This window comes from Oncorhynchus masou, chromosome 28 (assembly GCF_036934945.1).
Source record: "Oncorhynchus masou masou isolate Uvic2021 chromosome 28, UVic_Omas_1.1, whole genome shotgun sequence".
NCBI classification, from domain to species: domain Eukaryota; kingdom Metazoa; phylum Chordata; class Actinopteri; order Salmoniformes; family Salmonidae; genus Oncorhynchus; species Oncorhynchus masou.
Window position 1 is genome coordinate 5,769,635 of NC_088239.1, and position 17,646 is coordinate 5,787,280.

Sequence of the window (17,646 nt, forward strand, 5' to 3'; positions counted from 1 at the left end):
TGTTGAACACTATTCTTGTAGATCATAAGCACTTTATCCTCTTACTGACCATGTTAGTGGAGTCGATGTCAGTCTGGCCCTGTGCAGCTGCTGTCTTCATAGGACACTCCACAAACTCACAGGCCCAGGCCTGGCGCACCTGAGGCAGCAGCAATAGAGGGGTACATGGGGCACTCGGATGGAGGGTCAACTACTGAGGCCATGGATTCGTCAACGTTACAACACAGATCTCGGTCGGTCACAGGCAGGAAAAAGTCCTGCTCCAACGAGATAAGCTTCACAGAATAGAATGTGTTGTCGTCAGAGCGGAAAATTGTCTCCTCAACCTGTCAGCTACATACAACACAGATCTGCCAACATCAATCTCCACACAAAATGAAAATGGTAAAAGAAAATATATATATTTCAAATATTTACATTTCATTGTCACATACACCAGGTAGGTGCAGTGAAATGTGTTTTTATTACAGGGTCAGCCACAGTAGTACAGCACCCCTGGGGTAAATTAGAGTTAACTTAAGTGCCTTGCTCAAAGGGACCATCGCCAGACTCTACACCTCTTCGGCTCCAGGTATTCGAACCAGCAACCTTCCGGTTGATTGTCCAACGCTCTAACCGCTAGGCTACCTGTTTAAATCTTTATCCACTATAACTAGTAACAATAGTACATGGTAAACAAAGCTCAGGAAAAACAACAGCAATAATATATAGATACAAATAAATAGATGGTTCTGGCTCAGTGGAGGCTGAGAGGAGGACTCATAATGAGAGCTGGAACGGAGCCAATGGAATGGCATCAAACACATGGAAACCATGTTATTTGATACCAATTAAATTCTGCTCCAGCCATCACGAGCCCATCCTCTTCAATTAAGGTGCCACCAACCTCCTGTGCTCCGGTGTTGTGCCAAAAAGCACGCCCCCCCCCCCTGCCAGAATACCCTGCTAGAATGTCCTTCAAGCCAGTCAGAAACGAGTATTCAACAAGACTTAAAATATGTTTCAATAATTGTCGTTATTTGGGCATTTTACCATTACGCTGTCAAACATGGATTTATTGAGTGGTCACGAGTGTTTTGATGATACGTCATAGGAGGACGGGAACCATCCAGAACATATTCACTTTTTATGAAGGGCTTCTGTTTCTATGATCCATAAACCCTCTGCAGTGGTCAGTGGTAAACACAGTGAACAGGTGTCAGGTCGCGCAACGCATATACGTAATCTGGATGTGATTGCAACGTTAATTAGGGAAACAGTACCATAGCAGACCTGTAGGTGTCAATGTAACTCTATAGTGCAAATCAAACCAACGTTTATTGGTCTCGTACACAGTGTTGCAGATTTTAGCGCAGGTGCAACGATAACGATTATATTTCTACCTTTAACAATGCAGCAATATCGAGCAATACAATAACAATATACACATTGTCCAAAAGACATATCAGAATGATCAATATCAGAACGACCAATAAGAGTCCAGAATTTAAACATGTATATATGTATGTGATTGGTGTGTGTATAGTCAATATTGACAGTGCATGGATAGAAAAGGTGTGGACAGCAGTAGTTATATAGGATGAACCATGACTAGAATACAGTATATACATATGAAGTGGACAGCAGGATGAACCATGACTAGAATACAGTATATACATATGAAGTGGACAGCAGTAGTTATATAGGATGAACTAGAATACAGTATATACATATGAAGTGGACAGCAGGATGAACCATGACTAGAATACAGTATATGCATATGAAGTGGACAGCAGGATGAACCATGACTAGAATACAGTATATACATATGAAGTGGACAGCAGTAGTTATATAGGATGAACTAGAATACAGTATATACATATGAAGTGGACAGCAGTAGTTATATAGGATGAACCAGGACTAGAATACAGTATAACATATGAAGTGGACAACAGTAGTTATATAGGATGAACCAGGACTAGAATACAGTATAACATATGAAGTGGACAACAGTAGTTATATAGGATGAACCAGGACTAGAATACAGTATATACATATGAAGTGGACAGCAGTAGTTATATAGGATGAACTAGAATACAGGATATACATATGAAGTGGACAGCAGTAGTTATATAGGATGAACCAGGACTAGAATATAGTAAATACATATGCATTGGTTAAAGTATGAAAGCATTGTTAAGCTGCCCAGTGTTCAATGGCTCTACAGTATGTACAGAGGGCAGCAGTCTCTGAGGTGCAGGGTAGAGTACCGGGTGACAGCCAGCTATTAATAGTGACTAAGGTTCAGAGTATAAAGGCAGAGGCTCACTAGTGATGTCTGTTTAACAGTCTGATGGACCGGACATAGAAGCTGTTTATCAGTCTCTCGGTCAGAGTCTCTGTTTATTTGTCTCTCGGTCCTTGATCATCTTTGACATAGTTCTCCACAGAGCTATAGCCTTGTGCTAGGTAACTGCCGAAATAAAATAAACATTTGAGTACATGAGAGACACAAAGAATATTGAAAACAGGTGCTTCCACACAAATCAAATCAAATTGTATTAATAATAAATGAATATTAATAATTAATACATGTTATTGGTCACATACACATGGTTAGCAGATGATATTGCGAGTGTAGCGAAATGTTTGTGCTTCTAGTTCCGACGTTGCAGCAATAACTAACAATTCCACAACAACTACCCTTTACACACAAATCTAAGTAAAGGAATAGAATGAGAATATATACATATAAATATATGGATGAGCAATGACAGAGCGGCACAGGCAAGATGCAATAGATAAATGAATGAATAAAATACAGTATATACATATGAGATGAGTAATGCAAGATATGTAAACATTATTAAAGTGACTAGTGTTCCATTTATTAGTGGCCAATGATTTCAAGTCTGTATGTGGGTGTCACGCCCTGATCATAGTAAGCTGTTTATTCTCTGTGTTGGTTGGGGCGTGATAGTGACTAGGGCGGGTCATCTAGGTTTTTTGTATGTCTACGTTGGCCTGATATGGTTCCCAATCAGAGACAGCTGTTTATCCATATCTTCCTCGTTGTGGGTGAACATTGGACCCATATCTTCCTCGTTATGGGTAAACATTGGACCCCATATCTTCCTCGTTATGTGTGAACATTGGACCCCATATCTTCCTCGTTATGTGTTGAACATTGGACCCCATATCTTCCTCGTTATGGGTGAACATTGGACCCCATATCTTCCTCGTTATGGGTGAACATTGGACCCCATATCTTCCTCATTGTTATGTGTGAACATTGGACCCATATCTTCCTCGTTATGGGTGAACATTGGACCCCATATCTTCCTCGTTATGTGTGAACATTGGACCCCATATCTTCCTCGTTATGGGTGAACATTGGACCCATATCTTCCTCGTTATGGGTGAACATTGGACCCATATCTTCCTCGTTATGTGTAAACATTGGACCCCATATCTTCCTCGTTATGGGTGAACATTGGACCCATATCTTCCTCGTTATGGGTGAACATTGGACCCATATCTTCCTCGTTATGTGTAAACATTGGACCCCATATCTTTCTCGTTATGGGTGAACACTGGACCCCATATCTTCCTCGTTATGTGTGAACATTGGACCCCATATCTTCCTCGTTATGGGTGAACATTGGACCCCATATCTTCCTCGTTATGGGTGAACATTGGACCCCATATCTTCCTCGTTATGGGTGAACATTGGACCCCATATCTTCCTCGTTATGTGTGAACATTGGACCCCATATCTTCCTCGTTATGGGTGAACATTGGACCCCATATCTTCCTCGTTATGTGTGAACATTGGACCCTATATCTTCCTCGTTACATTCTGAACATTTTAATAAAAACAATGAATGTCAAATCATAAAAAGGAACACATATTTTCACAGATTTGACATGTTTTGTAAAAGATTAAAAACTAAAAGTCAACAATGGCCAGCAACCATGGATTTTTGAAAATTTGTAGAATTCAGGGTTCACTTCACTGAACCCTCTTAGCCTGTGTACCCTCCACCTCGTCATTCACTAAACACTTGCAGAATGAGAGGACCTCTATTTTATCTACGTGCAATACCACATGCAGTTAGAGAGGGTTTGTGAGGAGAGGACCGTGATCATGCAATGACCACACTGTCACAACCATAGACTGACCACACTGTCACTCTTTAATTTCACAGAGTGATTACAAATATGATGACTGGGGTATCCTCTTTAATTTCACAGACAATTACAAATATGATGACTGAACAGGGTATCCTCTTTAATTTCACAGATGATTACAAATATGATGACTAATGACTATCCTCTTTAATTTCAAGGATTATAAATATGATGAATAAACTATCACAACTTTAATTTCTGACGATTACAAATATGATGACTGTATATCCTCTTTAATTTCACCATACGATTACAAATATGATGACTGGGGTATCCTCTTTAATTTCACAGACTGATTACAAATATGATGACTGTATCCTCTTTAATTACTGAGTGCGATTACAAATATGATGACTCGGTATCCTTCTTTAATTTCACAGACAATTACAAATATGATGACTGGGGTATCCTCTTTAATTTCAGTGAACATTACAAATATGATGATTATAAAATATCCTCTTTAATTTCACAGACGATTATAAATATGATGACTGGAGCTCCTCTTTAATTTCTATACGATTACAAATATGATGACTTAGAAACGGTATCCTCTTTAATTTCACATAACGATTACAAATATTTACATTTTATCCTCTTTAATTTCATGGTTTGTTACAAATATGATGACTGGGGTATCCTCTTTAAACAAACACAATTTAAAATATGATGACTGGGGTATCCTCTTTAATTTAAAATGATTACAAATATGATGACTGGGGTATCCTCTTTAATTTCACAGGGGATTACAAATATGATGACTGGGGTATCCTCTTTAATTTCACAGACGATTACAAATATGCTTCTTTGTGTTCACCATAGAAAATAAAAGTACAATAAAAAAAGTACACATTAAATCAATAAATCATAAGGTTTTTGAAAAGTAAACTTTTCATTTTGGATGAGGACAATGCTAATATTTCTTAAGTGTCCTCACACAAAAACATTTGTCAAATCTACTTTGTTTTTTTTTAAAGTCATTCAGTCAGTAAAATGCAAATGTAGTATGACACACCTTTTCATAAGTAATAATCTTAAGTAATTACAAGTAATAGACCTTTAATGTGTGTATGTGCACACTAATTACACTAATTAATTAATATTAAACTAAAATGTTCAGAGAAAAGGCAGGCATATAATGCAAGTTACTTGTATCATGAAAACTTTTCCTCATAAATCTACTAAAAAGATACATCATGAATACCTCTTTTACCAAATAAATTATACCTCTTTTACCAAATATATTATACCTCTTTTACCAAATAAATTATACCTCTTTTACCAAATAAATTATACCTCTTTTACCAAATAAATTATACCTCTCCTTAAATATAATAAAAATACACGGAGTGTACAAAACATTAGGAACACCTGCTCGTTCCATGACACGCTGACCAGGTGAAAGCTATGACTCCTTATTGTCACTTGTTAAATCCACTGTAGATGAAAGGGGAGGAAACCGGTTAAAGAAGGATTGTTAAGTCATGAGACATGTGTAGTGTATCTGTGACATTCAGAGGGTGAATGGGGCAAGACAAAATATTTCAGTGCCTTTGAACGGGGTACGGTAGTAGGTGCCAGGCGCACTGGATTGAGTCACTGGCATCAACATGGGCCAGCATCCCTTGTGGACCGCTTTCGACACATTGTTGATTCCATGCCTCCGACAAAATTGAGGCTGTTCTAAGGGCAAAAGAGGATGAAGCTAAATATTAGGGAATGTGTTCCTACTGTTTGGTACACTCAGTGTATGCAGATAAACATTGAAGACTTGCTCCAGTACATAACTGGTATTAAATATAATTTAATGCGGGTCAGAAGAAGTTCCTTACACCAAGATCATGGATCGAGATGAGTGTTAGGAGCCATTGGTCGAGCTCAGAGGGGACAAACTCATCCAATATCATTGTCTCAACGGCACCTCATCCAAACCAACTCAAGTTCCATATTGATCTAATACCCGGTACATACAATTAATTCCAGCATGTTGACTGTACATATACGTTGGTATTGACAGTATGTGTGGAAAAAAAAGAGAAAAACAACTTGTTACCATGATTATGGTATTTAAACTTTAATACATTATTAAGAGTTTATTATTATATTTTAAATAAATGAATTATTAGAGAGTTTATTATTAAAATATTATTAATGTTGAGGGGGGAAAAAAAGGTCACACGTCTTATATCATTTGAACAAATAAAATCTGAGAGGAATATCAGAATCCAGCTGACAACTCTCACAATGCATTTCCCCATTGCTTCAACTCACACATTCTCAAAGTTTCCCCTTCCACATCGTTTTGGTCAGACAAGCAAGCAGCGTGACATATCCTACGACATAATCAGCTAAGTGTACCCACATCAGTCCCATTTTCGATTAAAACAAAAATATCAACATGAATATTTAGATCCAAAATCATCCTAAATCGAACCCGGCTGGACAAATGTAAGGAATCCATTTATGCTTTTCTTCTTTAACTTTCCCCAGAGAGTGACTGGCCCATAGGAGCCCTCACTCCATTTGAACAAGGGGTCTGTGTCTGTCGTTGAGCCAGGGGTCTGTGTCTGTCGTTGAGCCAGGGGTCTGTGTCTGTCGTTGAGCCAGGGGTCTGTGTCTGTCGTTGAGCCAGGGGTCTGTGTCTGTCGTTGAGCCAGGGGTCTGTGTCTGTCGTTGAGCCAGGGGTCTGTGTCTGTCGTTGAGCCAGGGGTCTGTGTCTGTCTTGTCTTGTCTTTGAGCCAGGGGTCTGTCTTCTTTGAGCCAGGGGTCTGTCTTCTTTGAGCCAGGGGTCTGTCTCTGTATCCGAGTGTGTCCCTGAGAGGTTTATTTCAGTTGAACTCACTCGTCTTGGATAAGGGTTTGATTGCACTAGATGTCCATCCAGCCTTCAGACAGACAGTTTGGATTTAAACAGGAAGATGCTACACCCTGCCCTTCCTCAGCAGACAGACAGCAGATTTTTCATGACAATTACAACAATAGGTTTTTGCTGCATGGGTTATTTGAGTTGGTTGGGTTTTTTGGGTTGGTTGGGCTTTTTGGGCTGGTTAGGTTGATTGGGTTGGTTAGGTTAGTTAGGTTAGTTAGGTTGGTTAGGTTGGTTGGGTTAGTTAGGTTGATTGGGTTGGTTGGGTTAGTTAGGTTGATTTGGTTGGGCTATTTTGTTGGTTGGGTTAGTTGGGTTGGTTGGGTTAGTTAGGTTGATATGGTTGGTTGGGTTGGTTGGGTTAGTTAGGTTGATTGGGTTGGTTGGGTTAGTTAGGTTGATTGGGTTGGTTGGGTTAGTTAGGTTGATTGGGTTATTTGTGTTGGTTGGGTTGGTTAGGTTGGTTGGGTTTTTTGGGTTGGTTGGGTTGGTTGGTTAGGTTGGTTGGGTAAGTTAGGTTGGTTGGGTTGGTTGTTGGTTGGGTTGGGTGGTTGGTTGATTAGGTTGGGTAAGTTAGGTTGGGTTGGGTAAGTTGGGTTGGTTGGGTAGGTTAGGTTGGTTGGGTTGGTTAGGTTGGTTGGGTTGGTTGGGTTGGTTGGGTAAGTTAGGTTGGTTGGGTTAGTTAGGTTGGTTGTGTTAGTTGGGTTGGTTGGGTTAGTTAGGTTGGTTGGGTAATTAGGTTGGTTGGTTAGGTTGGTTGGGTTGGGTTGGGTTGGTTAGGTTGGGTAAGTTGGGTTGGGTAAGTTGGGTTGGGTTGGTTGGTTGGGTTGGTTGTAAGTTAGGTTGGTTGGGTTAGTTGGGTTGGTTGGGTAAGTTAGGTTGGTTGGGTTGGGTTGGTTGGGTTGGGTGGTTGGGTGGTTGGTTGGTTAGGTTGGGTTGGTTGGGTTGGGTTGGTTAGGTTGGGTTGGTTGGGTTGGTTGGGTTGGTTGGTTGTTTAGGTTGGTTGGGTTGGGTAAGTTAGGTTGGTTGGGTTAGTTAGGTTGGTTGGGTTAGTTAGGTTGGTTGGGTTATTTGGGTTGGTTGGGTTGGTTGGGTTGGTTGGTTGGTTGGGTTGGTTGGGTTATATGGGTTGGTTGGGTAAGTTGGGTTGGTTGGGTAAGTTAGGTTGGTTGGGTAAGTTAGGTTGGTTGGGTAAGTTAGGTTGGTTGGGTAAGTTAGGTTGGTTGGGTAAGTTAGGTTGGTTGTGTCCCAAAAAACTGCTTTTTCAAAAACGGTTATTTTATTTGTACTCACTATTTGAACAATAATTAATTCCTCTGTGTTCAAAATGTAAATCAATAACCTATGGGATTCAGACACGCAGAATATTAAAGAGAGCAACATTAAGTAAGGAGATTCACGTTACTTTGGGGAGCACATGAGCATCACACCTTGAGTCTATGGTCTGGAACAAGCAGTAAACATTTGACTTGGTGAAGTGTTGGGGAAAAACAGATACGTCATCCCAGACATGCTGTTTTGTGATAAAATGCACAGAAAGTGTGCCTAACAGTTTCACCAACCACTGCCCCAGTTATTGTCCCTTTGTCCACATCCAGCACAATGCTCCAATCTCAAAAGGAAAGCAAAAATGTGCTGTGTCAACTAGCATAAAATTCAGTCCGTGTGAGACTTGGCTTTTGGTGTGTGTTCGTTGACCCTGAAACAGTCAGGTACTAATCCAATCGTGCACTGAACAAAAGGGGGACAGTGGTTCAACGGGTTTCCCCTGTTCATTCCATCAACCATCCCTTTTTGGCTTCTTAGTCAGTCTTTCCATTCTCTCGTGTCTCCACTTTGTGCCGTCGGGCCGAGCACATGACCTTGTAGCAGCCACGGGCGATCTTAAGCATCCACATGACGTTCATGACATCCAGCGAGACGCTGGAGATGATCCAGGCGGCGCGGCCTTCCGGCGGGACGCGGTAAAAGGCTTCGGTGCCGTACACGGACCACATGCGGCTGTAGTAAAGGGGCATGACGGCGATGCGAACCAGGAAGAAGACCAGGGCCATTGCCATCCCGTTAGCGATGTTGGGCTTGGAGGACTTGGGGTAACCTAACACTTCAAAGAACCAGCTGGAAGACACAGTCAGAGCAACAATGTAAAGAAACAGTCAGAACAACAACATAAAGAAAGACACAGTCAGAACATCAATGTAAGGAAAGACAGTAAGAACAACAACATAAAGAAGGACACAGTCAGAACAACAATGTAAAGACACAGTCAGAACAACAATGTAAAGAAACAGTCAGAACAACAATGTAAAGAAAGACACAGTCAGAGCAACAATGTAAAGAAACAGTCAGAACAACAACATAAAGAAAGACACAGTCAGAACAACAATGTAAGGAAAGACAGTCAGAACAACAACGTAAAGAAAGACACAGTCAGAACAACGTAAAGAAAGACAGTCAGAACAACAACATAAAGAAAGACACAGTCAGAACAACAATGTAAAGACACAGTCAGAACAACAATGTAAAGACACAGTCAGAACAACAACATAAAGAAAGACAGTCAGAACAACAATGTAAAGACACAGTCAGAACAACAGTGTAAGGAAAGACACAGTCAGAACAGTAGTGTAAAGAAAGACACAGTCAGAACAACAGTGTAAAGAAAGACACAGTCAGAACAACAGTGTAAAGAAAGAGACAGTCAGAACAACAATGTAAAGACACAGTCAGAAAAACAATGTAAAGAAAGAGCAAACTGAAGTTTAACTTTGGGCCTAACAGGATTCAAACAACATATCTTTCACACATGTGAACATAAAAAATGCCCAGTAAAATCAATACATGGACGTTTGGGGTCATTTTGACCCCAGACAAAAACTTTTAAAAACTACTTAATTCCACCTGTAATAATTTGAAAGATGTTGAACTTTATTTGAATGCAGTTCTCTCTGAAGACATAATAACAAGTTATCCATACCAGCAGAGGTGTAGGGGGACCTGTATCAGTGCTTTAGACCAGATAGACGGATCATCCACAGAGATATAGCTCCTCCCCATGTACTCCCCTAAGATTGTTATTTTCTACACCACGTACGGTATGACTGTGTACAAAACCAAAATGACCTTATTCTTGTGCATATAAAAATCTGCCAATGGTATAAATACTTAATAGAACTGCAAAACAGAACTCAGAGACGCTGTAAATATACACAGCTGTAGTGGTGTGTATTTCCCCGAATCAGCCCCGATCGTGGACTACAGGAAAAGGCGGGCCGAACAGGCCCACATTAACATCAACGGGGCTGTAGTGGAGCGGGTCGAGAGTTTCAAGTTCCTTGGTGTCCACATCGAATCGCCTGGCTGACAAGGTACAACTCTGTCGTTCTGCCCCTGAACAAGGCAGTTAACCCGCTGTTCCCCGGTAGGCTGTCAATGTCATAGGAATTTGCTCTAAACTGACTTGCCCAGTTCAATAAAGATTTTTTTTTAAATGTTTTTTTTTAGAAAGTTCAGGCCTCAGAGTGTGGGGTGGTACCTACCATACATATAATAAATATGTTTATATACAGTACATCTTATACATACCGCTGGTTCACACACGGCGTGGAGAACTCTGCAAGCAGACGGAAGTTAGCAAAATAAGGCAACATCCCTTGTCCCTGGAAGAAGAACAAGGTAAAAAGAAGAAAAACCGAAAGAAACAGTGAAACAGGAAAGAAAAGGGAGTCAAAATGCTTTCATTTGGTCGAACATCACATCAGTTCAAGTGAGGCCATCAGTATGATATCATACATCAGTTGGTTCAAGTGAGGCCTTCAGTATGATATCATACATCAGTTGGTTCAAGTGAGGCCTTCAGTATGATATCATACATCAGTTGGTTCAAGTGAGGCCTTCAGTATATCATACATCAGTTGGTTCAAGTGAGGCCTTCAGTATATCATACATCAGTTGGTTCAAGTGAGGCCATCAGTATGATATCATACATCAGTTGGTTCAAGTGAGGCCATCAGTATATCATACATCAGTTGGTTCAAGTGAGGCCTTCAGTATGATATCATACATCACATCAGTTCAAGTGAGGCCATCATTATGATATCATACATCAGTTGGTTTAAGTGAGGCCTTCAGTATGATATCATACATCAGTTGGTTCAAGTGAGGCCATCAGTATGATATCATACATCAGTTGGTTTAAGTGAGGCCATCAGTATATCATACATCAGTTGGTTCAAGTGAGGCCATCAATATGATATCATACATCAGTTGGTTCAAGTGAGGCCATCAGTATGATATCATACATCAGTTGGTTCAAGTGAGGCCTTCAGTATATCATACATCACACCGTTTGTGCACAGAAAGTTTCCTCCATCGTCAATAACAAAATAACCCAAGGCATGTGATAATTATATATATATTTTTTTACATTTGGGGTGGGGGGGTGAGTTAAGATCTCACTTTTACCATACTGAACTTTTCAGCGCATAAACGTACATTTCAGGATCACTCAATACTAAGATACAAAAGATGTTCCAATGGCAATAACAAGCGGGAAAACGTGCTCTCCAACAGCCTCGGTATTACATACCGTACGTACGTGAGGGTTAGAACTCCACTACAGATATCTCGGTGAAGAGACATTTGATCTGTCAGTGCTGAACCAAAACTGAGATTAAGGAGACATTTTCAGATCTAAAATTAAAATCATTGAAATCACTTTCTGAATATAGGTCGGCTCCTCTTCTATTTTTCAGATCGAACAGAAAACGTCTCGTCCCTCAGGAGACTCAGCGAACTTCTGAAGGATTTATAGGCTCCACTAATCTGTTCTTCTATTTCATCTCCAGTAGACCCTAATAAACGCAGTCATATGATTTAGGGTCTATTTGAGATGAGAACAGCTATGGGAACAGCTATGAGGCTTCAGTACCGAAAGACCACGTGAAGTTAAAAAGGGTGTCACTCATTGAAAAGTGTGAGTTTTGCCAGTGAAACAGACCAATTAAAATCCCTTCACACAAACCGGGAATAGGAAAACACCACTGCTAACAACATAGTGTGCACATACAGCCAGGATTTTACGAGTAGACATTCAGCCACTAGCCAAATGTGCAATGATTAGCCTTGATCAGCCATGATCAGCCATGATCAGCCATGATCAGCCATGATTAGCCATGATTAGCCATGATTAGCCATGATTAGCCATGATCAGCCATGATTAGCCATGATCAGCCTTGATCAGCCATGATCAGCCATGATCAGCCATGATCAGCCTTGATTAGCCATGATTAGCCATGATTAGCCTTGATTAGCCATGATTAGCCTTGATTAGCCATGATCAGCCATGATTAGCCATGATTAGCCATGATTAGCCTTGATTAGCCATGATTAGCCATGATTAGCCATGATTAGCCATGATTAGCCTTGATTAGCCATGCATACATTGCATCTGGAAAGTATTCAGCCCCTTTGACTTTTCCCACATTTTGTTAAGTAGCATTATAAAATGTATTAAAATTGTTATGCTTTTTTTTCTCCCAATCTACACATAATACCCCATAATGACAAAGCGAAAACAAGGTTTTAGAAATGTTTGCAAATGTATACAAAATAAAAAATAGCAATACCTTATTTACATAAGTATTCAGACCCTTTGCTATGAGATTCGAAATTGAGCTCAGGTGCATCCTGTTTCCATTGATCATCCTTACGATGTTTCTACAACTTGATTGGAGTCCACCTGTGGTAAATTCAATTGATTGGACATGATTTATGAAAGGCACACACCTGTACATACTGTATAAGGTCACACAGTTGACAGTGCACGTCAGAGCAAAAACCAAGCCATGGGGTCGAAGGAATTGTTCGTAGAGCTCCGAGACAGGATTGTGTCGAGCCACAGATCTGGGTGAAGTTACCAAAACAATTATGCAGTGTTGAAGGTCCCCAATAACAAAGTGGCCTCCATCATTCTTAAATGGAAGAAGTTTGGATTCACTAAGAGTCTTCCTAGAGCTGGCCACCCGGCCAAACTGAGCAATCAGGGGAGAAGGGCCTTGGTCAGGGAGGCGACCAAGAACCCGATGGTCACTCTGACAGAGCTCCAGAGTTCCTCTGTGGAGATGGGAGAACCTTCCAGAAGGACAACCATCTCTGCAGCACTCCACCAATCAGTCATTTATGGTAGAGTGGCCAGACGGAAGCCACTTCTCAGTAAACGGCACATGACAGCCCGCTTGTAGTTTGCCAAAAGGCACCTAAAGGACTCTCAGACCATGAGAAACAAGATTCTCTGCTCTGATGAAACTTTTTGGCCTGAATGTCAAGTGTCACGTCTAGAAGAAATCTGGCACCATCCCTATGGTGAAGCATGGTGGCAGCATAATGCTGTGGGAATGTTTTTCAGCGGCAGGGACTTGGAGACTATCAGGATCGAGGGAAAGATAAACGGAGCAAAGTACAGAGAGATTATTGATGAAACCCTGCTCCTGAGCATTCAGGACCTCAGACTGGGGTGAAGGTTCACACAGCCAAGACAACGCAGTAGTGGCTTCGGGACAAGTCTCTGAATGTCCTTGATTGGCCCAGCCTGAGCCCGGACTTGAACCCGATCAAACATCTCTGGACAGACCTGAAAATAGCTGTGCAGCGACGCTCCCCATCCAACCTGACAGAGCTTGAGAGGATCTGCAGAGAAGAATGTGAGAAACTCCCCAAATACAGGTGTGCCAAGCTTGTAGCGTCATACACAAGAAGACTCAAGGCTGTAATCCAAATGTACCTAAATAAAGTACTGAGTAAAGGGTCTGAACTCTTTAAATGTGATACTTCAGTTGTTTTTTATTTTATCAATTGGCAGAAATGTCTAAAAACTGTTTTTGGTTTGTCATTATGGGGTATTGTGTGTAGATTGATGACGATTTGATTTTGATTTAATCCATTTTAGAATAACGCGGTAATGTAATAGAATGTGGAAAATGTCAAGGGGTCTGAATCCTTTCCAAATGCACTGAGAGCCATGCTGTTATAGGACGGTACTGCAGCAGACCTCTGGGCCATTAAACCCCTCACATGAGCAGCAGTTAAGGGTCTCTCTCTCTCTCTCTCGTTATTTATTTCAGGCCTACGATTATCCAAATAGGACACTCCAAAAGGGGAAACTTACCTTTTACCAAAAGTTCATAAATGGCATGTACTCACTCTCAAGATATGGATGTGTCAGGACACACTGCATTTGCTTCAAGTCTATACCAGAGCGGATATGAACTTTCCCCAGCATCTCTATGCTAATACCTCTAGATACTGGTAAGTCCATACTGTTACTGGACAGATAGGTCAGTGTAGCAGACAAGACAGGAAGGATTCAGTCCAGACGAGTCAGCCCTGGTCAGCAAGTTTTACATCCTACAAAACCTCATTTGAATTTGGCCGGGGTTTTTTTTTGCTTGAATGTTTTGCTGGTAATTGTGGGCCTAAATTATTTTAACAAATCATATTAGCAAAGGATAAAGATAGACAGACAGATTAGGAGGGGGGGGGGGAGTGTAACTATAGTTACAAGCAACAAAAAGAAGCAACAACAACGTTGATAGTTTAGCATGAGTTCTTGAACTCAAACAGCAATCAAATATTAGCCTATGAATTCATTTGATTGATTAGCAAGCTATTTTACCACAAGTTCTGTAGTATAGCCTTATTGTTTTTCCACTGATCTAGTATGACATAATAACAGAACACAATCTGCAATAGAACAGCTGGTTTAGCTAACAATGTGTCACCGACTTAACTCCATACTCACATATACCAGCTTTGATACAATTATTATTATTTTTTTTTAAATCACACAAAAAAAAAGTAAGTCAATCAATTAGTAAATGATGAATTATGTGTGATGATAGTCAATGAGGGTTTTTATGTCGATTAAGATCTTCATGTCGACTAAGCAGAGTCACGAATGTCCATTGACAGTATGGCCTTAACCACCATGTTATCTGTCCTTCTGATCGCCTGTCAGTTGTAGCAGCAAGACAATTTAACCACATGGTCAATTATCTTACGAAGTAGGAAGTATTGCGTTCTTCAACAACACCATTCATTTTGCTCTGTTGCTTTAACATAATGGACATTCTGTCTCTAGAAAGGTTTAAAAAAATAATACATTTACATAGGAATGCATTGCACCTCCGATAGGGTAGCTTATGCAATGCATATACTGTACATTATGGTACTTCAAGTGTATTCATTTAATCCAGTTGGGTAGGAATACAATTTGCATACAATGCTAAGGGATAATTATTGTAAAAAGGTTTAAGGATTTGGGTTGAATCAAGGCCTGATCTTTGCCTTACTGATGAGGCAGGTAGCCTAGTGGTTAGAGTGTTGGGCCAGTAACCGAAAGGTTGCTCGATCAAATCCCCAAACTGACAAGGTAAAAATTTGTCGTTCTTCCCCTGAATGAGGCAGTTAACCCACTGTTCCTAGGCAGTCATTAAAAATAAGAATTTGGTCTTAACTGACTTGCCTAGTTAAACAAAAAGGTTAAAAACTTAAAACAGAGATGGTTGAAGTTAAGTAGGCGTGCCCTCACAGAGCTATTATGGGGCATTACAGTGAGCACACATTCATAGACGAGATGCATTTAAGCGTCATACACAAGTATCATTAACATTTCAGTTGTTTTCAAGGGCCCTTTGCCATAACAGACAGTGAGAAGAAACTGTGGAAATAGTGGGGTGGAGAGTGTGAGAGAAAGGAGACAGAAGGAAGTAAGTTATTCTGGCACACACACAATGCTGTTAAGACCTGGGAAAGCCAGGAGAAAATGGAGGCATGCAGCTCAGTCCAGCTCTATATGAGGCTGAGTCAGTGAAAGAAAAGCAGGACATTTTAATGGGAAGGAGATGACGAAGGGAAAGGCAATGAGGGTGTCGGCCACTACCATCACTAAGCATTCCATGCAAAAAAAACACCAACACTGTCACCATAGCCATAATCATGAGCTATAGAACCAGGTGACCAGGAAGACTACAGACCAAGGGTGAACAGCAGTGTACTGGATGACTGGGCTCACAACCTGTTTCAGCATTATAACTACATTTACATTTACATTACATTTAAGTTTTAGTTATCCAGTGTCACCTTTGACATCCAGTGGAACTACTTGTTATAGTGTCTTTAACCAGCATACAACCTGTGTCAGCATTATAACTAGTTGTTATAGTGGTTATAACCAGCTGTTAAAGTGGTTATAACCTGCTTCTGTGTCACTGTCCAGTCAAACGAGACAAGTTGCTTGACAAGACAGTGCTGATGAAACATGGTCATACCTGATACTCAACGATATCAAACCTATCAAATATTCTTTCAATCCAAACTAAATCGCTAACGATCATCCTAAACACAAAATAACACGTACTTCTCGTACTGTAACCACAACCCTTGTCATAACAAGAGACAGTCAACAAGCAACTCCCCCCAAAACTGGACAACACAACATCTAATTTGTGTGAGTGAACACAGAATCCTAAATCCAAGCCTACAGTAGAGTTTGACCTCATACTAATGCAACCGATTTCCTGCTCTTCTTTTCAACAGCTGAGGACTAGCTAATGAGAGGCACTTAGAAGATCATGTAAAACTAGTGCCAGTAGGTTAACATCACATGTTCTCATTAGCAGAGTCCTAGCAGAGCTAACAGGAGCAAAGCTGTGTTTGCTAGTTAGCACTCACTCACCCTCCCTGCATTCAGCATCACACTCACCCTCCCTGCCCTGCGTTCAGCATCACTCACCCTCCCTGTGTTCAGCATCACTCACCCTCCCTGTGTTCAGCATCACTCCCCTCCCTGCCCTGCGTTCAGCATCACTCACCCTCCCTGCGTTCAGCATCACTCACCCTCCCTGCATTCAGCATCACTCCCCTCCCTGCCCTGCGTTCAGCATCACTCACCCTCCCTGCGTTCAGCATCACTCACCCTCCCTGCGTTCAGCATCACTCACCCTCCCTGCGTTCAGCATCACTCACCCTCCCTGCATTCAGCATCACTCACCCTCCCTGGCCTGCGTTCAGCATCACTCACCCTCCCTGCCCTGCGTTCAGCATCACTCACCCTCCCTGCCCTGCGTTCAGCATCACTCACCCTCGCTGCCCTGCGTTCAGCATCACTCACCCTCGCTGCCCTGCGTCAGCATCACTCACCCTCCCACTGCCCTCCCTGCCCTTCAGCATCACTCACCCTCCCTGCCCTCACCATCACTCATCCTCCCTGCCCTCACCATCACTCACCCTCCCTGCCCTCACCATCACTCACCCTCCCTGCCCTCACCATCACTCACCCTCCCTGCCCTCACCATCACTCACCCTCCCTGCCTTCACCGTCACACAGCTGTTCACCTTTAGCTGTACCTTTCCCATCATGCCTGCATGTTCTGCTATTGGACAACAGGGAACTCACCAGTACATAGTAGTAAGCATACAGTGCAGCCAGGTGATGCACTACAAAGAACTTGTCACCTATCGCCTTCCAATAGTAAAATATTATCAGCAGATCTGGAACACAAAGGAAAAGAGCAACACGGGAGTTAACTGAGATCATGTTGCAGCAGGTGAACAAA

At 41.4% G+C, this 17,646-nt stretch overlaps 1 pseudogene; it reads right to left on the reverse strand.

The window, feature by feature from the left end:
- Positions 1-7,760: 7,760 nt before the first annotated feature.
- Positions 7,761-17,646, reverse strand: part of LOC135517117 (TLC domain-containing protein 4-B-like) — a 42,918-nt pseudogene continuing 33,032 nt past the window's right edge.